This window comes from Carassius auratus, unplaced genomic scaffold (genome assembly GCF_003368295.1).
Source record: "Carassius auratus strain Wakin unplaced genomic scaffold, ASM336829v1 scaf_tig00216727, whole genome shotgun sequence".
NCBI classification, from domain to species: domain Eukaryota; kingdom Metazoa; phylum Chordata; class Actinopteri; order Cypriniformes; family Cyprinidae; genus Carassius; species Carassius auratus.
The window spans coordinates 58,461-75,000 of NW_020528709.1; the positions used below are offsets into that span (position 1 = coordinate 58,461).

Below are 16,540 nucleotides of genomic sequence, written 5' to 3' on the forward strand. Positions count from 1 at the left end.
CTAATGTTATGAGCGCGGGTATTTCGAGGGCTTGGATGAAGGGCAATCTGGCTAAACGTAAGTTCATTTAATAACAAATACATCGGAATGGATTATGTTTAGTAAGTGGATCATGGTTTCTGCGCTGATGACACCTAATTTACTTTATATCTTCAAGACTTAAATCCTCATATGCACATTATTGCTGTTACTGTATTTAGGTGTTGTTGCAAAACTCAAATGTAAACTTTTCATGATTATGAGGTTTTAACTGACTAAAGTTATGATTACTGACTTTATATATTTGAATGTTTGATAGACGTGACGCCATTACGTCATCGCCAATGACGTCATTACGTCGAGCGTGAAAGAACCGATGAACCTGTTTTTTCAACCGATTTCAGAGCTGCGTCCGAAATCGAATACTGCGTACTGGGTACTACATTTGAATTTGAACGTACTACTAGACCGTTAGAAAAGTACGTTCTATATAGTATGAATGTGGGTAGTATGAATGGATTTCGGACGTACTACATCCGCCATGTTGACATTGTCACGTGACATACGTCGTCACAACAGCGCGTAAATTTAAAGAGCCTCTACTGAGCGTACATCGGTGATGTCTTTCGTTTTTCTTACCGCTTTCGTCTGCGTTTTTACATCGTTTGAATTAACAATTCAAAGCAGGCGTCGGTCAGCTGTTCGCAGATCATGCCTTCGTTGACAGCTTGTAAATCCTTTACTAAATATAAATTTAGCTTTTAATTTTCTACCCCAGAATAACAGCAGCTACAGCTGTGAACAGATTGACAACCTGATTTTATGTAAGGATATAAAGTAATTTATTGTAATAAATAAATACAAATAAAATTACACAAAACGAACATAAATTAATAAACTTGAATGAATGCTTAGACAAATACACATACACACACACACACACACACACAGATATATACACATAAATACAAATACATTATAGAAATATACACAGAAACACACATACACACATCACAATATATACATTAATACATACATAATATATACATTATAGACAATATACACACATATGTAAATACATATAGTTAAGATTTAGATATATCAGCAAAAAAATTTGTAACCTATTGAAATTTTATTCTAAAAAACAAAAACTACATATTAACAGACTGTGAACAGCGTCATACAGGCTGCTGTCACTGGCCTTCGACATCCAAGAGCTGCATAACATTGTGCACAGAATGAGCAGGTCAGGTCTGTCATGGGGATTTTGAGGAGGCTGATTGCCTTCTTCACCACAGATGACCTGGGGGCAGTGGAAGCAGTTTTCTTCTGGTAGCTGACACAAAAGATGGCTGTCACATACAAATTGAAACTCCAGCAAGTGAAGCCCAATGTTATTTCAACAGGAAGCGGTTTCATTCTGTTCAGCTGCAGGTCACCACCATGGTAAGTACCTTGATATCTTTGTTGAGTATCCTGGGTCTGTGTATGATGCCAGGGTGCTGAAGAACACTGGAGGCCTATCCACCTGCAGGAAAACACATCCTGGGAGATGGTGGGTATCCTTGTTTGAGTGCACACATCTGCCTCATCACAGCAGACAGGGAGTCTGAACACAATCCTGCACAGCTTTGATTCAACACCAATGATGCTCATGCACAGAACATTGTTGAGAGAGCCTTCAGGATAATGCAGACCAGCTGTGCTCCATCTTCTTCTTCAAGGCCCTGGAAGTGAGTCCTGCCTTTGTGCAGATGTTGTTGCATGCTGTGCAGTGCTCCACCACCTCGGTCTTCTGAATGAGGACATTGCTGATCCAGAAGTTGTGGAAGATCATGACGATGATACACTGGAACCCCAAAACACAGAAGTCAGCACAGGAGAGCATGTGCGGGACAATCTGAGCACAGCTGTGTCACACCAGATGACCATGTGCAGCTCTTCAAGAGCAGATTACCTGTAGGACAGTTGAACAGGTTAAGACTCTGCAAATCACTTCATGTTCTCATAGTGCTATTGTTTAAGCTTGTGTAAGTTGTGTAAGTTAATTTTAAGACTGTCAAATCAAGATATACATATATTAGTTATTTAAGAAATATAAATACTATAAAAAAAATCACATAAATATGTATAAATACACATGTAAGTATTTAAATTTAAACGTGTGTGTATTTATATATTCACATAAGTATATTACACTCATAACTGGGAATTCATATTACCGTTGAAAATGAAAATTTTACAATTTGAAAATCTAGAAACATATCACATAACATAGCATACCAACATATTTACAACAAGTTTAATTTTATAATATGTATTACTTTATCCCTGGGGTATATTTTAGATTTCCACTGTTTTCCACTCATTTTTGATTCCCAAATTTAAAGTCCTCATCTACAGTTACTGAAATGAAGCTGCTGAAGTTTATTTTCCTGACATTATTATAGAAACGTCTTAAGAAATTCCCTTTTGCTGTTGCTTTAAGCTCTATTATACTACTTTATGAAAATGTTAATGTGGTTTTGTCTGAAGCTTTAAAAAATAAATAAATAAATACATAAAGATAATAATTTGTATGGGTATTTCTCTAAAGTGTGGCACCCATTCTCAAGACAACATTCTTCAGATGTTACGATGTTGCCTGTATAAAAAAACAACTGGAAACTGCTACAAAATCAGTACACACAACTGCTTCAAAAGTTATTTGTTATTAAGTACTTTGCAACTGACAAAATAGCAACTGGAAATACCTGGAAATTCATATTGTAATAAAAAACAAAACAGCATAAATCAGTGCTTATCCTAACATAAATACATGTAAAGAGTGTGTGTAGTTAAGATTAATTTTAATTTATATACTTACTGAAATATGCTTTCCAGTGGATAGGGTTTAATCAGTGGATGAGAACAAGATTGTATTCATCAGTCTCTGTAAGATCAGAACAGGATTTACACATTACTGATGATTTATGATCAAACTGAGGCACCTATTAACAATAGTTTGCCTTGTAAGTTATCCAACAATTTTTTAAAATCAAAATATAAACACTAGTAAAATGTAATTTAACTCGTTTCAATTACTTAACATTTTGTAACTTTATATCATTAAATTACTTAACGAGCCGTCTGTATAAAGCAGCCTTAACAAGCTGAGGCACAGCCTCTCATCGATAATGATTATTAAACATATTTTTAAACTCAATTTACAAAATAGTCTCATCAGTTTACAATATGTAAAACTTTAACAAGTCAGTCGTTTACTTGGATTATGTTAAACAAGTACACTTTAACCACAATGAACAGCGTTAATCCATAAGGTACTTACACTTCAAAACAGCGGCGTCACGATTTGCCGTTATTTTCGAATATGAGTATGACGAGTCCTCTCCCGTGGCCTCATGGGATAGAGTAGTGTCCATCCTATGCATACTACGGAATTCGGCCGGAAGTAGTAGACCATCCGGGTACATCTCGCATACTGTTTTTCGAATTCTAAGAATTCGGACATACTACTTGCTTCGCATACTGTTTTTCGCCTACTATATAGTATGGAAGTATGCGATTTCGGACGCAGCTCAGGTTTGTGATCTACGTGCAGTTAAAAAAAAACTTTGCCTCCAGTTTAGTTAGGTTTGGCAAATTATTAATTTTCGTAAGGAATTGTGAAAGCTCACATTTGTCTCACTTATTGATTTCGTAGATTATTTTCGGTTTACAATTCTAATGTTAATTTAGTATTACTGTGACATATTCAAGTAATGTAATTTGAATGTATATTACATGATATGTAACGTTAGTTGTTTTATTCCTTTCGCTGTGTTCAATCCCAACGTTTTTCTTTCTTTTTTCTCTCTCTTTCTTGTGTCTCAGATCAGAACACAGCTCAATCCCTTTGAAATTCTGTGATAAAATCTAAGTTATACATCTTTAAACACTAATAATTTACTATTGTTGAGAAAATTGAATAAAACAAGTAAATACAAATCAAAAAGTGACACACTATAGCCTACAGATGAACTCCACAACAAATAATAACATGTAGCTGATGAGGCTATGGATCCAGTGAAAATGAAAATGTGCACTGATACAGTGCACAGTAGAAATATAGTAAAAGTGATATGTTATATTAAAAAGTATATGTAGTACAACTTAAAGTGAATAATATGAAAAGCGAGTACAACGGTACAATAACATATGTGATATAATAGATTTATAATAGCATAAAGTTATATGTATAATATGAATAATACCATAATAAATAACTGTACAACAATAGGTTAACAATAGCAAGAAGAATATGTAATATCAAGGGTGGAATAATACAGAATAGACAAACATGAATAAATTAATAAATTAAAGAGTAAAATGAAAAAAAAAATGAAATGTAATTTTAAAATACTACTTGTGTAATAATTATTAATCAAATTAAGACACAATACAAAAAAATTGTGGACATGAGTCCCAAATTGTGTTTAATTAATGAGCTCCCTAAGTATAATATACATGTACACACACACACACACATACATATAAATAAATAAATAAATAAATAAATATGTTCTATAATGCACATTACACACACTCATGCAGAAAACACACACATTTTGAAACAGTGATTTATTTTTCCATGTATGTTAACACATATGAATGTTTGGGTGTGAGTGTGTGAGGTTTACCTTGTACCAAAAAATCTCAAAGTATAGTTATGTTTATCACACACCAGAATATGAGATGGTCCCCTCAAAAAAACTTTATATTAATCAAAATTAATAATAATTATAACAACATCACAATGTGTCTATCATGATATTGCAGCTGGACTCACTATGAGTTCCTGTGTTTTTCATTTCTAGGCTATTAACATCATGTAGTTTTTGTGTAAAGACACACGCAGTTCATTGTCAGCATTAAACAGCCCGAGTCGATACATTCAGGGCTGCTCTGGGTTTAGTACAAACACTACACTAGTCTAGGGAGGTATAGTCTTGTCTCTTGGAAATGCAGAGAACAGCTTTCCTCAGCTTTCCTTGTCCTGTTTGCAAATGGCTAAAAGGAAAGAAAAAAGAATGCATAGTTCACAGTTTTATGAAAAGCAATGAAATCCTTATAATTAAGTGATGATGAACTTAATCAGTAACACTTTTGCATAACGGTCCATTAGTTAATATTAGTTAACTACTTTAGTTAACATGATCTAAGCAAGAACAATCCTTCCACAGCATTTATTAATCTTAGTTGATGTTCATTTCAACATTTACTAATGCATTATTTAAATCAAAAGTTGTGCTTGTTAACATTAGTTAATGCACTCTGAATTAGCATGGACTAACAATGAAAAACTGTATTTTCATTAACTAGCTTGAACAAAGATGAATAAATACAGTAATAAATGTATCGTTCATTGTTTGTTCATGTTCGTTAATGAATTAACTAACATTAACTAAAGGACTAGTATTCTAAAGTGTTACCACTTAATCTTTGTAAATAAGTAACGGTAGTGAAATTAAATAAAGAAGCTTTAGCTCCGTTAAAGCCCCTTTTTGGGGGAAAACAAACGGATTCCCCTGATAAGTAGCATTGGTCTATGGCGGCAACGTTGACGTGCAGCCAATGAGGCGTCTAGCTATTTATATGTCTATGGGTGTAACAGTACTCACTCTCAGTTTTATAAATAAAGGTTTATTAACTTTTTATTGTTAATGCAGTGTAACGTTTTTTGTTAATGAGCATCTCCTAAGGCATCCGGCATATTAACGTTACTGAGGTGATATTGAGCAGCTGTGATAACGTTAAATCTGAAGTGCATTAACTTCTGTGTTTAGAGCACTTTATGCCTTCAACAGGAGCTGGCAGAGTAATGGGCAAGAAAAGAAGACACCATGAACGTTACGACTTTATGTTTTAAAAGCGATTATACGACCAGGAGAAGATCTGACATCATGGAGTTCTTCAAGGATAACACACCTTTTTATCCGAACGAGGTAGGTTTATACATTTTATAGGCTTGTTTATGTTAAACACACACACACTCGGTAAGTTAATTCTGTAACTTTACTGGCACACTGTCCGTGAACGCATAACCTATGTCGTGCACATGCAGAGAATGCCCCTTCAGAGAGCGCGCCAGGAGCGCATTGAGTTCTCTCTCACTTACACATACAAAAGCACGCAAAATTGTCAAAATGAGAATTTTTGGCGAGTGACCGTCTTAAATAAGTCTTGACTGATGTAAAGAGTTGGGAGGTGTCAGATGTCTGTCGATATGAGTCATGTTTTAAAGGGGGGGTGAAATGCTATTTCATGCATACTGAGTTTTTTACACTGTTAAAGAGTTTGATTCCCATGCTAAACATGGACAAAGTTTCAAAAATTAAGTTGTACATTTGAAGGAGTATTTTTGTTCCCAAAATACTCCTTCCGGTTTGTCACAAGTTTCGGAAAGTTTTTTTCGAGTATGGCTCTGTGTGACGTTAGATGGAGCGGAATTTCCTTATATGGGTCCTAGGGCACTTCTGCCGGAAGAGCGCGCGCTCCCGTATAGCGAGGCTGAGCACAGACATTTCACTGATCAGAGCGATTCACTGATCAGAGCGAGAGCGTCGTGAAAAGTCACAAAAGAAGTGTGTTTTTGGTTGCCAGGGCAAGACAACCCTGCACAGATTACCAAAAAAAAAAAAACAGCATTAAGGGACCAGTGGATGGAGTTTATTTTTACAGAGCATCAACGGAGTTGTGCAAGTGTTTTTGTTTGTTCCCTGCATTTCGAAGATGCTTGTTTTACAAACAAGGCCCAGTTTGATGCCGGATTTGCGTATTGTTTATTTCTTAAGGGTGATGCAATCCCAACAAAAAAGGGTCACGATCGTGTGTTGGAACTGCAGGCGGTGAGTAAAACTGCTTAAAATATCTCTGCCTCCTTGTTAGTGCGTCCCGTCCCATGCCGGAGACCCGGGTTCGAGCCCCGCTCGGAGCGAGTCGTTGCTGCTGCTGCTCTCGTTTAGTTTCAGCCTCGGGATCTGATTCTGGATCATAAATAAACGGCTGAATCTGACTGTAAGCCATGGTTTGTTTTGGATGATTGTTTTTCCCTCATGGTAATGTCACAGTTTCCACATGCTCTCAACGCAAAAGCCTACTGGCACTCGTGATTCTTTAGCTCCGCCCACACGTCACGCCTCCAGCCCGTCGTGTTTTTCCGGGAAAAATCGGTACAGACTATTTTTCTCTTATGAATATAATAAAACTAAAGACTTTTTGGAGTTATGAAGGATGCAGTACTACTCTATAGGTACACAAGATTAACAGGATATTGAGTGAAAACGAGCATTTCACCCCCCCTTTAAAGGTACATGACAATAGTTCATGAGATTCATGGTGTTTCTTTTCGTTTTCTTTTCTAATGGCAGGTCATGATTGCTGCTGTACTTTGCATCCCAGACACCCCCTGCATTCTTATCATGGGTTTGTATTCTGTTTTATTTATTAAGTTTTTATTTATGAAAGCATATGGGTAGCAAAATTCAATTAGAAATGTAATATGCAAAATGGCAATGCAATATGCAAAAAGGCAATGTGTTTCTGTATTTGATTGTACATTTTTTCTTACAAATGTTTAATATTTAGTGCAAAATGAATAATTTATTATATAGTTTACATTTGCCATTTCCTACACTAGTTTTAATATGCAAACTAAAAACATTTTAATGCTTTATAAGTTGCAAAATTCAAATGAACATATATTACACAAATTGATTAGATATGGTCAATATGTCCAAGCAAAAACTATAGTAAAATTATCATTTAAATGCAGTTTTTCCTAAATAAATTTTGACTTGGTGGTAGGACACTTGGGATTGCATTTTCATCATAATACAGCATGATAATTGTAGCAAAATACAGTTAGAATTTCAGAATGCATTCTGAGCCAAAGGTGCTGCAAAGTGGTGTTTTAAATTTCTATTATTCTTAGTGCATTGAAGAAGTGGATTACATACAAGATGTTACATACAAGATGTTTCAATTGTATTTTCACTTAATACCTCACGATGAATAAAAAGTCAATGTGGATTTGAAATGTATTTGGAAATGCATCACCCCCCTGACCTGTCAATCGTTAGGCTACATCAAGATGGGGCTCGGCAACAGGACACACAATAAGTCAATATTCAGTCAACCAAATGCTCTCCACGCTGACTTAAACTAAATTCATCGCAGGGTATTAAATGAAAATGCTATTGAAACGTCTTATATGTAAGAGTCAATACATTTAAGAAAAATAAAGATTTAAATCACCATTTTGCTGCACATTTGGCTCAGAATGCATTCTGAAATCCTCACAGCATTTTTGCTGCAATTATTATGAGGTATTATGATGAAAATGTGTTCTACCCTCAAGTCTAAATGCATTTAGGAAAAATGTCAAAAGTATGTCAAAAAATTTTGTTACAGTTTTTGCTTGGACATGTTAAACATCTAATCAATTTGGGTAATACATTTTTATTTTAATTTTGCAACTTATAAAGTGTTTAAATATTCTTAATTTGCATATTAAAACTAGTGTAGAAAATGGCAAATGTAAATCATATAACAGAATTTTCATTTTGAACAAAATTTTGGACACATGGTGAAATGTAAATTAAAACACAGAACTACATTACCATTTTACGTATTGCATTGCCATTTTGTATATTTCAAATTGCTACCCATATGATTCCATATTTATTTACCATTAGGGATGTTCAACACTGTAAAAAAAAATTGTCATTGAGTTGTTTATTCAGTTAACTTGGTTAGTGAAGTTGTTTGTGTAGGAAAAATGTGAATCAATGTTTGGAGTGGCTTTCTGAATTTACAATGATTTTTTTTATAATTTCTTTGTTTGTTGTTATTTGTGATTCCAGATTACTGTCATACAAGTTACCATGTCCTCCCCCATTGAGACTGAGCTAAAAATTCCCTTTGTTTTATTTTAAACAAAACATCTGGAGGAGAATGGCACCTACGATGGAATTCATACAAATGTAAGGGACATATCTAAAGAAACTGTGTATAAAGCATTTTATGTTGCCTGTTTGTGGAAAATAATTAAAGATTCGCCAGTAAACAAGGTGCAGCACATGCAGGGTCTACGTCAACAGCACCACACACATTCCCCATGGGTCAGAGTGCTCTCAAATCTCATCACAAATATCCTAATTTGTGATCTGAAGATAACTGAATGACTTAACAGATATTTTATAAGCAATGTTTAAACTCATTTTAAAGTTTGAATGTTTAAACTGGAAATTAATAATTCAATCTCAACCTGTTCTGCATGTTATTCTGTACTTTTTCATTCATTTTAATTTCTTGTCATTAACAGTCTTCCTGTGAAGAAATCCTGAATGAGCATCAAAGGTTCAGATGAAGGAATCTACGCCTCCAAGACTCATGTATGAACTACTTCTAGATTCCGTGTAAATGTGTTTTTTTTTTCAAATCTCAACTTAGCACTTGGACTAAAAATGCAGCAAAAGAAAAAGTAGTTTCCTCAAACGGGCACATGGCAAGATATACTAAATTCACACAAACACTTGGAGCCCTGATCTTAATTTGGATTGTATAGTTTTCTTAGTTTAACATTGAAATGTCAGGAATGAGTGCATAAATCTTTGTTCTTTATTTTCAAATGCTGTACAAGAAAGTTTTTTTTTTTTTTTTCTATGTCAGTTGTAGATGCAGATAATTTAGCATGAATAAGAGGTTAGTAATCTAACTAGGGTTAGTTCACCCATAATATTATATGAATAATCTCATTCCAATCCTGTTAGTCTTTTGTTCATTTTTGGAACACTAATGAAGATCCTTTTTAATGAAATCATTTTTAATGAAATCTGACAGCTGTACTGTATTGGACGTTGAAATGGCAGTTGCATATGCTGTCAATTGTGGGACAGAAAGCACAGATTTCATTAAAAATACTCTTCATTTGTGTTTCAAAGATGAATGGAAATCGTATGGATTTGAAATTATATGAGGTAGAATAACTGGTGACAAAATTCTTTGTGACCACTATTTGGTGCAACACCAATATTGTAAAAGTACCTGTTCATGATTTCTTTTTTCTGCATGTTGCTGTTTAAACTAAAAATTGTTCTATTATGTAAAACATTTTCAATGGTGCTTTTCACATTGTTAAATTGATGTCATAATATTTTTGTCTTCACCTGTTTAAGGCAAATAAAAGCTACTGAACCATGTTTAAGAATGTTCACAAGAGGTAAAAATAAACCATGTTCAATTTGTACATATTGTGCTGGATTTATTTGCTACAGAAGAGGCCTATGCTATAATTTTTTAAAAAATCTCTGCATAACGGATTTTCCGTTTATGGTAGGAAGAAAATGTTAATCTACAGAAATTTCAGTTTTAACGTTGAAGGAAGTGTCTGTAAAGTGTCCGTAATTTAACAGAAAATGTCCCGGTAATTTTCTGCCAGTACATTATCCGTTTTTTTACGGAATTTATTTTTACAATGTATAAAGTTTGGTACTTATGAAGTTATGTGCATTTCTAAGAACGAATTCAAGCAGGATAAATGTCAAGCCTGTGTCTGCCCTGCTGAAAAAAACAATAGAAACCATTACAGAATTTGTAATGGTTTTAATGGTTCTTATTGGAATTCTAATGGTTTTAATGGACACTGTAATGGTCTCTGTGGGTCTCTATTGGTAATTTGCTTTCTTCTATTGGTGGCGTGTATTGTCTATTGGATACCATTAAGGACCAATAGAACACCTTTAGAAACTTCTAGTGGTATCTACTGGACACCAGTAGAAACCATTATGACTCCAATAAATTTAGTGGTTTCTTTGGAAAACTGTAATGGTCTTAGTGGGTAGGCTACTGCTGAAAAAAAATGAACACACAAACAATAGAAACTATTACAAAATTTGTAATGGTTTTAATGGTTATAATGGGAATTATGTTGGTTGTAATGGTCACAGTAATGGTCCCTGTGGGTCTCTATTGGTAAATTGCTTTCTTCTATTGGTGGTATGTAGTGTCTTGGATTGCCACCATACGTCATTTGGAAAGGTTATTTTTAATTCATTTAATGGTTTTTTTTTTTTAAATCACCTCGACTCGTCATGGCCTTCAAAATTGACTTGAAAAGTTGGTCTTTGTTTTGTCTGTCGGATTTGGTCCAAATTTAGCCCAAAAATAGATGTGAAATAACAGTGAAATTCTGCGTGACTTCCACGTGCTGTAATGTGCGCGCGCGCAGAACTGGAGCGGAGGACGTCACCATGGAAACGAGGCGGCAGCCCAACCGTCAAGCAGCTGATCGCTGACACTCAATGTGGTTTAATTTTTTTTTTTAGGTAAGTTTAGTCTATTAAATTACACAAATAGTACATTAAAGTGTTCCTGACACTTTATTTCATGTAAATTATACACTTTCGTTTAATATTTACTTTATAGAAATGGTTTAGCGTCGTCAGAAAAAGTCCGTTAGCATCTCAAAGGTAAGGCTAAATACAAGAGGTAACGATAGACATGAGCTCTTGTTTATTAAGCTTGGGCTTTTAATGTCATCTTGTGTGTAGATGAGCTCGCTCTCTCTCTCTCTCTCTCTCTCTCTCTCTCTCTCTCTCTCTCTGTCTCTCTCTCTCTCTCCATATATATCAATGGATGAATGGAAGTAACTTAACCGAATTAATTTAACCCTAAATGTATCCACTGTTTAATCCTAAAATGTGCACTAACGTAACCGGATAACGTTACATCACTTACATAGATCGTGAAAATGGACTGAAACCTTCAGGTTTTGATCTTTCATGGTAAACACATAAATACAAACTTGTTCTGTGATTTCAGAAGTGCCAGAAAAAAACCTCTATGACGCAGGAGAAGTTCCTGATTTTAACATTTCTGAAGGGAGCTGCTGACAGAGAGGATGAAAACATTCACATTTTGATGTCCACGCTGTAGGAGCATTACTAAATAAGTAAAACTAAAATATATATATATTTATTGTAAATGATTATATAAATTTTATATTCTGTGAATTATTATTTTTCTTTTCTGCATTTCACCTCTGCTATAGTATATGCCTTATACCTGGCATTGTATAATAAATATTGTTGTCTCTGTGACAGTGCTTATGTTCCTAGGTTCTTCCATGCTGATGGCTGTGCTCTAGAGTCATATCTCCTGTCGAAGAACATTTTTAGACATTATGAACCATGAATAGTAAGCAATTCGTCAAACATACACCATTCAAAAATGTAAGGGTCAGATTTGTCATGTATTTCAAAGACATCTTTTATGCTCACCACTGCTGCATTCATTTGATTAAAATACAGTTAAATTGTGAAATTACCATTTTTTTAATAACTATTTTCTATTTAAGTTTGTTTTAATAAGTGATCAAAGCTGAATTTTCAGCATCAGTCTCCAGTGTCACACAATCCTTCAGAAATCATGCTTTGTGAAAACAAGAATAAAATTGTACAAAATATTCACATATAAAGCAGTTATTTGAAATTGTACTAATATTTCACAACATTACCATTTTTATTTATGATCAAATAAATGCAGTTTTCTTAGTGTACATGAGACTTATTTCAGAAACATAAAAAAATCTCTATCTCCAAGCTACACACTCTCACACCAAAGTGACTGTTAAAAATCATTTAAACTTTGTGTCAGTACATCATAAATAGGAAAAGGCATCAGATCACCGTCTGTGATTTGTTGTTTCGTGCCGCATCCAGTGTAGAGAGCATCACTGATTATAAAAGGCTCTGTTGTATTTTGTTGTGCTGTCCAGTGACGACACAGTGTTAGAACTCTTGTTAAATATCATTACATATGATGTATGTATGATGCCATTCAGCACTGATAGATCTTTTCTATTTCAGAGACTGAAAATAATTGATAAAGCACAAGGTTACTGTAACATATTTAAACAATATTAATAAGAATTAATAAAAATGCATCTGTGACTTAATATTGCTTCTTATTCTTCAGTGGAAAGTTCTCATTAAACACATGACTTTCTTCTCATCTTTGTGCATTTTCAAACGTTGTGCATATTTCTGAATCTTTTTTTTTTTTTTTTTACTTCATAATATTGGTTGTCTTCTCTTGTTTCAGAGTTTAGCTCCAACCCCAGTTAAGCAGACCTGAGCAGCTGATCAAGGATCAGCAGAAACTCTGCAGAACGGTGGTCCTCCAGCCTAGGACTGGACACCAGTGTTGTAAGTCATTCTGTCTCTTTATAGTGCATGCTCAGAACATATTGCAGGAGATCTCAACATTGTCTCTCAAGGTCCACTTACATGCAGAGTTTTGCTCCAACCTGCAGTGCACCTGAACACATTAATCGAGGTCTAACTATTAGTGTTGTCACAGTACCAATTTCAGTACCAAAGCAAAACACAAAAACATGCTAATTATTATTTTTTTTAATTATTATTATTAGCCGCACTTATGCTAACAATTAACTACTCTAATAACAGTGTTCATTTCAATCCGACATTCAAATTACAGTTATATATATATATATCCTGATAAATACAGGTGCTGGTCATATAATTAAAATATCATCCAAAAGTTGATTTCACTAATTCCATTCAAAAAGTGAAACTTGTATATTATATTCATTCATTACACACAGACTGATATATTCCAAATCTTTATTTCTTTTAATTTTGATGTTTATAACTGACAACTAAGGAAAATCCCAAATTCAGTATCTCCGAAAATTTGAATATTGTGAAAAGGTTCAATATTGAAGAGACCTGGTGCCACACTCTAATCAGCTAATTAACTCAAAACAACTGCAAATCCTTTAAATGGTCTCTCAGTCTCGTTCTGTAGGCTACACAATCATGGGGAAGACTGCTGACTTAACCGTTGTCCAAAAGACGACCATTGACACTTTGCACAAGGAGGGCAAGACACAAAAGGTCATTGCTAAAGAGGCTGGCTGTTCACAGAGCTCTGCGTCCAAGCACATTAATAGAGAGTAGTAAAGATGTAGTAGAAAATAAGTGTAGAAGCAATAGGGATAACTGCACCCTGGAGAGGATTGTGAAACAAAACCCATTCAAAAATGTGGGGGAGATTCACAAAGAGTGGACTGCAGCTGGAGTCAGTGCTTCAAGAACCACTACACACAGACGTATGCAAGACATGGGTTTCAGCTTCGCATTCCTTGTGTCAAGACACTCTTGAACAACAGACAGAACCAGAAGTGTCTCGCTGAGCCTGTGCTTATATTTTCTCTAAGCTACATGGTATTAAACCATATTTTAGATTTGTTAAAAGGTGTGCAGTATTATTTATATTATATGAATTATGTAGGTTGGGACTGCGGGTGTGTCTGTTGGACAGTGTTTTCTCTACGTCCTGCTGGCCTTCTGCATCTAATCGTAGCTCCGTGTGGCTGTTTTTATTTAAATTTTTTCTCTAGAATCTTTATCTTACTATCACTCTCTGTTTTTTAAAGTGATAAAATATAACTTAATTCACACCATATTTCTGATATTATCGATCAATCTTATCAGATTAATTTTGATTCAGATATAATTGATAAATATATCTATAGAAAGCTTTAAATGACTACTTAACGAAATAATAAAAACAAACAACAAAAAAATCTCAATACAATCATAATTCGTTTAGGAGGCGCGTCTTATGAGGAGATGACGACCCAGCTAACACAGTTACGTTGTGACGACGTAACTGGACCAGACCATATTCGTTGCAGCGACATCCCAAATAACGTTCCAGCGACGTAACTTTGTGATTCCCATATCCGTCGTGGCGACGTTATAGTGGAACATCGCTGGAACGTGAGGAGTACGTCCCAGCGACCAAACTGGCACGTTATGAGAACGTTACTATAAAATACCATTTTGGTCGCAGCGACGTACCATATAACGTTCCATTGACGTAACTTTGTGATTCCCATATCCGTCGTGGCGACGTTATAGTGGAACGTCGCTGGAACGTGATGAGTACGTCCCAACGACCAAACTGTCACGTTATGAGGACGTTCCTATAAAATACCATATTGGTCTCAGCGACGTACCACATAACGTTCCAGTGACGTAACTTTGTGATTCCCATATCCGTCGTGGCGACGTTATAGTGGAACGTCGCTGGAACGTGATGAGTATGTCCCAACGACCAAACTGTCACGTTATGAGGACGTTCCTATAAAATACCATATTGGTCTCAGCGACGTACCACATAACGTTCCAGTGACGTAACTTTGTGATTCCCATATCCGTCGTGGCGACGTTATAGTGGAACCTCGCTGGAACGTGATGAGTATGTCCTGACGACCAAACTGGCACGTTATGAGGACGTGACATTACAGGATCATATTGGTAATTCATATTTTCACCTCACCATTACCTTGAAATACATAAAGAACTAATAAACTCAATCCATCTCTGGTGCAAAAAATAAACCTTATGAAATCTAATTGTAATCTAATTATAGGGGATTCATAGTTAATACATTAATTACATACATGCAATGCAAACAAATACAAAAACATTACATTCTAATATAAAATATACAAAAACACACTGCATTCATTCACAAATCAATATTTATTCAGCACTACTTTGTACAAATAGGAAGCCAAAACATTTTGAACATCGCACCTGTTCTTTAAACATGCAAAATGTTACTAAGTTATGAGCACAGAAAACTAAACACATCAATTCATAGATTACACAATATAAACAATAGAAAATTTTTGTCTTAAAGATGGGGAGATGGTTAATGACGTTATTAGTGAAAATTAAAAATAATTATCAGTAAACTTATTGATACAACATAATTTAGTGCAACAAAAAATACATGATAAATAGATATGAAACAATTCAGCAGATACTGCACAAAGTAAAACTGTGAGCGTCGTATATGAGGCTCCTGGTATAAATGTCTGATGGTGATGTGCTTTAATTACACGACATGCAGGAAAAAATTTAGGCTAACTCAGGCGCACGATTTTCTATTTCATTCCCTCGATTTCGTGTACACTATTTATACATCAAGAGAACGAATTAGTAAATTGTGCATACGATTTAGCAAATCAATGAAATGTAAAAGTAATCGTGCACGTTTAGTACATCGAGGGAACAAATTAGTAAATCATGGACATGATTTCTTTCTTTTTCTTGCATGTCATGATCAGGGCTCTGTGCTCACTATCAGAGGATAAAACTAAACAATATAACAATTACCAAAGAACCATAATTTTTGAGCTTCTCAGAAGAAAAACATTCATAAAGCGTAAAGATATGAAAAATGAACAATATAGAGATTTCTAGCATCTCTCCTGTATTATTTGTCCCACCCGAAAAAACTAAGTTTTTTAAGAAAGTGAGCATATCGACTTTCTCAGAAGAATCTGTGATCTGTGATTACTGACTGTGGAGAAGACTCTTTCAGACAGAGTTAGGTGAAGGACAGCCGATAGAGAAGAGGAAGAGGGTGTTTCTTACCCCAGCAGCAGAAGACAGGCTCTTCTGAGGGAAGGACAGGAGGCTTG

At 34.9% G+C, this 16,540-nt stretch overlaps 3 long non-coding RNA genes across 3 annotated transcripts; 2 read left to right on the forward strand and 1 right to left on the reverse strand.

Annotated features, from left to right (window-relative positions):
- Nucleotides 1-1,008: 1,008 nt before the first annotated feature.
- LOC113098885 (uncharacterized) lies at nt 1,009-3,566 on the reverse strand. Its single transcript, XR_003289212.1, has 3 exons — nt 3,308-3,566; nt 2,846-2,911; nt 1,009-1,936 (listed from the first exon to the last, which is right to left on the reverse strand). It is a non-coding gene; the product is annotated as an uncharacterized LOC113098885 (long non-coding RNA).
- A 1,810-nt stretch (nt 3,567-5,376) lies between these two features.
- Nucleotides 5,377-10,419, forward strand: LOC113098886 (uncharacterized). The gene is made up of 4 exons (XR_003289213.1): nt 5,377-5,963; nt 7,389-7,443; nt 8,883-9,002; nt 9,344-10,419. It is a non-coding gene; the product is annotated as an uncharacterized LOC113098886 (long non-coding RNA).
- Nucleotides 10,420-11,445: 1,026 nt separating this feature from the next.
- Nucleotides 11,446-13,631, forward strand: LOC113098884 (uncharacterized). Its single transcript, XR_003289211.1, has 4 exons — nt 11,446-11,489; nt 11,842-11,971; nt 12,123-12,216; nt 13,123-13,631. It is a non-coding gene; the product is annotated as an uncharacterized LOC113098884 (long non-coding RNA).
- Nucleotides 13,632-16,540: the final 2,909 nt, after the last annotated feature.